Genomic DNA, 5782 nt, shown 5'->3' on the forward strand with positions numbered 1-5782 from the left:
TGAAATGAGAAAATGAATCAAGTTCAAATGGTTCTAAGCACTATCGGACTTACCATCTGAGGTCATCAGTCCCCCAGAACTACTTAAACCTAGGTAACCTAAGGACATCACACACATTCTTGCCCAAGGCAGAATGTGTGTTACAGATTTTACATGGCATGTGAAAGTAGAAGTTGTACATCCTGTAGCTGACTATATTTTTTTGGAGAACTTTACGTTCAATGTCTGGGGAAGGTATCGTTATTGGTACGATTTATTGTAATAAGACTTTCGAAAACGTGATATTGGTGGTTAAAGAATAATTTAGCTATTTTCGTGTGACGTCATCCACATGGGTGCTGAAAGGAACTCGTTCAACTTCGGTTACACGATAAATCAGTCTAATCTAAAAGCCGTAAATTCAACTAAGTGGTTGAAATGGTTCAAATGGCTCTGAGCACTATGGGACTTAACAGGTATGGTCATCAGTCCCCTAGAACTTAGAACTACTTAAACCTAACTAACCTAAGGACAGCACACAACACCCAGACATCACGTCAACTAAGTACCTAGCTATTACAATTACGTACAACTTAAATAGGAAAGAACACATAGAAAATGTTGTGGGAAAGGCTAACCAAAGGCTGGGTTTTATTGGAAGGACACTTAGAAAATGTAGGAGACCTACTAAGAAGACTGCCTACACTACGCTTGTCCGTCCTCTTTTACAATACTGCTGCGCGGTGTGGGATTCTTACCAGATAGGAATGACGGAGTACATCGAAAAAGTTCAAAGAAAGGCAGCATGTTTTGTATTTTCGCGAAATATGCGAGAGAGTGTCACGGAACTGATACAGGATTTGGGCTGGAAATCATTAAAAGAAAGGCGTTTCTCGTTGCGACAGAATCTTCTCACGAAATTCTAATAACCAACTTTCTCCTTCGAATGCGAAAATATTTTGTTGACACGACCTACATAGGAAGAACGATGACCACGATAAAATAAGGGAAATCAGAGCTCGCACGGAAAGATGTAGGTGTTCATCCTTTCCGCGTGCTATACGAGATTGGAATTATTGAGAATTGTGAACGTGGTTCTATGAACCCTCTGCCAGGCACTTAAATGTGATTTGCAGAGTATCCATGTAGATGTAGATAAGAAGACAAAGCGCTGTCTCGGTTCGCGAGTGGATTTTGAGACGTGAAAATTTCAGCGCCCACAGTCAATGTCGCAAATAGGACGCTGGTGCGACCTATACTTGAGTACTGCTCGAGTGTTTGGGATCTGTACCAGGTCGGATTGAAGGAAGACACCGAAGTAGTTCAGGGGCGGACTGCTAGATTTGTTACCGCTAGGTTCGAAAAACACTTGAGAATTACTGGGATGCTTCGGGAACACAAATGGGAATCCCTCCAGGGAAAGCGGCGTTCTTTTCGAGAAACAGTGTTGAGAGAATGTAGAGAACCAGCATTTGATGCTGACTGCCGATCGATTCCACCGCCACCAATATACACTGCACGTAGGGACCACGAAGATGAGATACGAGAAATTGAGGTTCCTACAGAGGCATACAGACTGTCGTTTTTCTCTCGCTCTCTTTTCTAGTGGAACAGTAAAGAAAAGGCCAGTAGTGTTACATGGTAACTTCCGCCACGCACCGTACGTTGGCTTGCGGAGTATCAATGTAGATGTATGCTGTGAGCTACATATTTGAGTCTGTTACGAAACCGATAGACGCGGCAAACCATAGCACTTTCAAGTATTTTGTCATTCCGAATTTTGCCTCTCGATCACTTCAAGGAGCGACTTGAAAGTCATTAGAAGTACAACCAGAAGGGTCGTGTTTTTTCGCAAAATTCTTGCACCGTAGCGATGCGATAAAATACCTGTAAATTTTGAAACCTTCGCATTGAATGTCAGAAAACTGTATATTATTTGTAGGAAAGGTTCGCCCTGTTGTGTCAGTTTGGTGCGAGAGTGTTTTGAGACGCCAAGGGGACTTGGTGCCACGTCAGAGTTGCCAGCACGGCAGTCGTGCAGTGGAGGCTGCGGCTGGGCGGCTGACGTCCAGAGGCACCCCCAAGTTTGGAACGGCCAGTGAAAGCCTGCCGACATATCGCATTCCTAAAAAGGAGGGCAGTTCCAGCGTTGCGATAGGTGGGTGGGATGATGTGCAACAATAAATTGGTAAATATTTAAGAAGTCGAAATTAATGTGAAAATATTCTACAATATTTACACATAAAGAGAGTCACATTCTTTACAGGTCAGAGAGACCTTGACCTCAAGCTGTGCGGCCGACACTTATCTATAAACGTAAGTGGGCGCCTAGCAGTCAACACTCCAAAACTGTGATAAGCTGATAAGCGAGTGGCCGTTATCGGATATCGACACTTGCGCAGTTGGGCAAGTAATTTGTGATTCTGCGTCGTTCGGAAATAGCGAGGGCCGAACTGGAGAGAAACAGCTCCATTTTTGGCAGGTATTCCAGGGTATTCCAGACATTACCTTTACATCTGTGTATTCTGTTCCACTGAGAATGACGTGTTCAGCTCTATCTATAAGGAGCTCTAGAATTCACTCGCAAATCTGGTCCGATACTCGGGTAACCCGCATTTTTTTCACTAGACGGCAGTGTGGGATGGTGTCAAATGCCTTCCTAAAGCCAAAGAACGCGGCGTTAACCTGAGCGCCGTTGCCTGCAGTGCTATGGAGCTGACAGAGGAACAGCATGAGCGTGGGAGTAATACCGTGCATAGCTGTGAAATGAAAGGAGATGTAAATTAAAAGCTGAGGAGCAAGTGGTAGAACTGTATTTAATTATCTCCATTTTTCACCCACAAGGCACTTGTATTTGTTTCAAGTTTAATTCAAGACTGCAACACATTTCACCTGTTTTAAATTAAACATAAAATATATATATACATGTGACTGGTGGCAAATTATTAAACATAGTCACTATTTGTAAACTCTGACAGCACGGCCACAGAAACCACACCTATTGGGCGGGTTTTGGGAGAATCCAATGCGACTGTTGGGGCCGACCAACGCGGCGCTGTTGTGGAGCGCTGCCCCTCTGTCTGGGGCCCAGGGCCACCTGGACTGGCGTCAGCCGCTGGCGGAAGGCCCGGCTGGAGGTGGCGGGGGGGGGGGGGGGGGGAGGGGGCGGTTCAGGGAGGCGGCAGCTGCAGCCGACACCAAAGTTTATAGAACAGGCGCACGAAGCTACAGGGCCGTGCCTCCCATGCTGGTCACTTGTAAGGTTTTATTCACCCTTATCGATGACATTTCTGGAGACAAAATCTCCTCTGCAGCAACCAGCACGGGTTCTAGAGACAACGGTCTCTTGAAACGCAGCTTGCTCTCTTCGTCCACGTGGCCCAGAAGGCGGTTGATGCACACGACAGGTAGACGCCGTGCTGCTTGATTTCTGGACGGTGTTTGGCACAGTTCCACACTGCTGCTCTTACAAAGAAAATACAGGCGTACAGAATAGCAGACCACCTGTGTGTTTGGACTGAACTGTTTCTGGTAAACAGAATACAGAAAGTGATTTTCAATGGGCTGAAGTTTGCAGACATAAAAGTAACTTCAGATGTACCACAATGAATGGGGTATTATAGGCCCACTTTTATCACTGTTTGCATGGAGTGGCAACTGATCTTCAAGATAAGTAGATGTAACGTATTATGTAATAGGCAGGAAGACACACTGCTACATGACTACAGCATTGCAGAGCAATCAGTGGAGGCAATTACATCCATAAAATATTTACTTGTATGTGTACAGAGCAATCTAAAAGCAACAGCAGGTAACCTAAAAGCCAGGCTAAAGTTCACTGGAGCCGGCCGGGGTGGCCGAGCGGTTCTAGGCACTACAGTCTGGAACCGCGCGACCGCTACGGTCGCAGGTTCGAATCCTGCCTCGGGCATTGATGTGTGTGCTGTCCTTAGGTTAGTTAGGTTTAAGTAGTTCTAGGGGACTGATGACCTTAGAAGTTAAGTCCCATAGTGCTCAGAGCCAGAGCCAAAGTTCACTGGAAGGATCCTTAGGAAGTGTAGTCTACCCACAGAGGAGGCAGCTCACAAAACACTCGTTCAACCAATACCCGACTATTGCTAATCAGTCTGGGATCTGGAGCAGGCAGGACTGATAGAGGAATTAACGAAGATCGACAGAAGAGTAGCTTGTTCCGTTACACAAGCATCACGGAGACGCTGCATGAGACACATTCTGCAGCACTGCGTGGTTTAATGTTAAAGTTCATAGAATGTACTTGCAGTCATCTCGCAAAAGACCGTGAAGGTAGAATTGGAGAGAGTCGAACACACACAGATGCTTACTGACAACCGTTCCTCCCTTGAAGCATTCTCGACTGGAACAAGAAAAAGGGGAAGTGTCAGTGACTTACAATGTATCCTGCACCATGTACTGTAAGGTGAACTGCAGGGCACAGATGTGCATGTAGGTGTAGAGGTTGGCAGCAAGGCAAGTGTCTTCTTATATAGCACAACGACTTTTGGTGTGCAGCACAGGCCGCCAGCACGGCGGGCACTGCCGAGACTTCCCTCGACGCCAACAGCAGAGACGGGCGCAGTGACAGTGGTGTGTGCAGCAACAGTGCAGCAACAGCGCAGTACACGGGACTGGCGCCGTATTATCGTTAGAGATCAGTTCCTTTTCTGTGTACCGTATGACGGTGGACATATCTGCGTGTGGTCGCTAAATAGGAAATAAACGTATCCAGGCTGCATTTGTCATCAGCATGAAGGCCTACCACCAGAGGTGGTGGTATGGGGTGCCATTTGGTACGTGAAACAATCTAGTTCACTTAACCTATAACATAGATGTTGCTGGGTACATTTCTGATGTGCTAAGGCTGACTGATGTGCCCAACTTTTGAGGTCTACGTAATACTGTTTTCCGACGAGATAACGCAAGACCACATGCTGACAGTGCCTCCCTGACATGCCGCCATACAGAGGGCGCTGGACAGTCTCCCTGGTCAGTCCATTCTCCAGATCCCTCAGCCAGTGGAGACCTCTGGTGGCTTGTTGCTGGGAGGCAGGGACGCCACCACTTGGCAGCCAGTATGGTGGCCTCTGGCAGACACCTGAAGCAGCATGGAGGCACATACGTGTATTTGTCGTCTGAGCCCGGTTCAGCTTGATGGGCAGCCATATTAGAGCGACTGTTGATGCCAGAGATGGCAGCTTTGAGTACTGAATGTCGCACCCTGTATACCCCGAATCACCTACAAAACTTAATCGTGCATCCTCGGTATTACGCTGTAGTATCCACAGCAAGTATTGTTAATTGATATTCCTGCTTCTGTTGCAATTTCATTAGCAGGCAGTGCCAGAGTAATTAATTTTATGTCAAAAACTGCTACATAGTTGCGAAATACATGTGACCTGTTTAGTCCGTCAGACTGGAATCAAAGACAACTGACCGACTATCATTTGTGGTACAATCGCGGCCATTCTTCATCCAGTGCCAAAAGTTACCGTTTGACGTCGTTCAAACTGAAAATGCGACAAAATTTTCAATTACGGATTATCGAATTTAAACGAGTTACCGAGTGCATTGCGACATATCAGATCCCAGGGGAATAAAACATTTGTCTGCGAACGGACGGGCGGATTGCGCAAGCGCGCTCACGCGGCAGGTGACACGTGTGACATCGAATGCGGCAGATAAGCCGGCAGGCGCCGCCCGCGGGAGACGTCACGCGCCGGCCGCAGCAGGTGTATAAGAGCGGCTGCCGCCACCTGCGCTGCCGACGGCGCTCCCTCGTCTGACG

The sequence above is a fragment of the Schistocerca americana genome, chromosome 11 (genome assembly GCF_021461395.2).
Source record: "Schistocerca americana isolate TAMUIC-IGC-003095 chromosome 11, iqSchAmer2.1, whole genome shotgun sequence".
In the NCBI taxonomy this organism is placed as follows: Eukaryota; Metazoa; Arthropoda; class Insecta; order Orthoptera; family Acrididae; genus Schistocerca; species Schistocerca americana.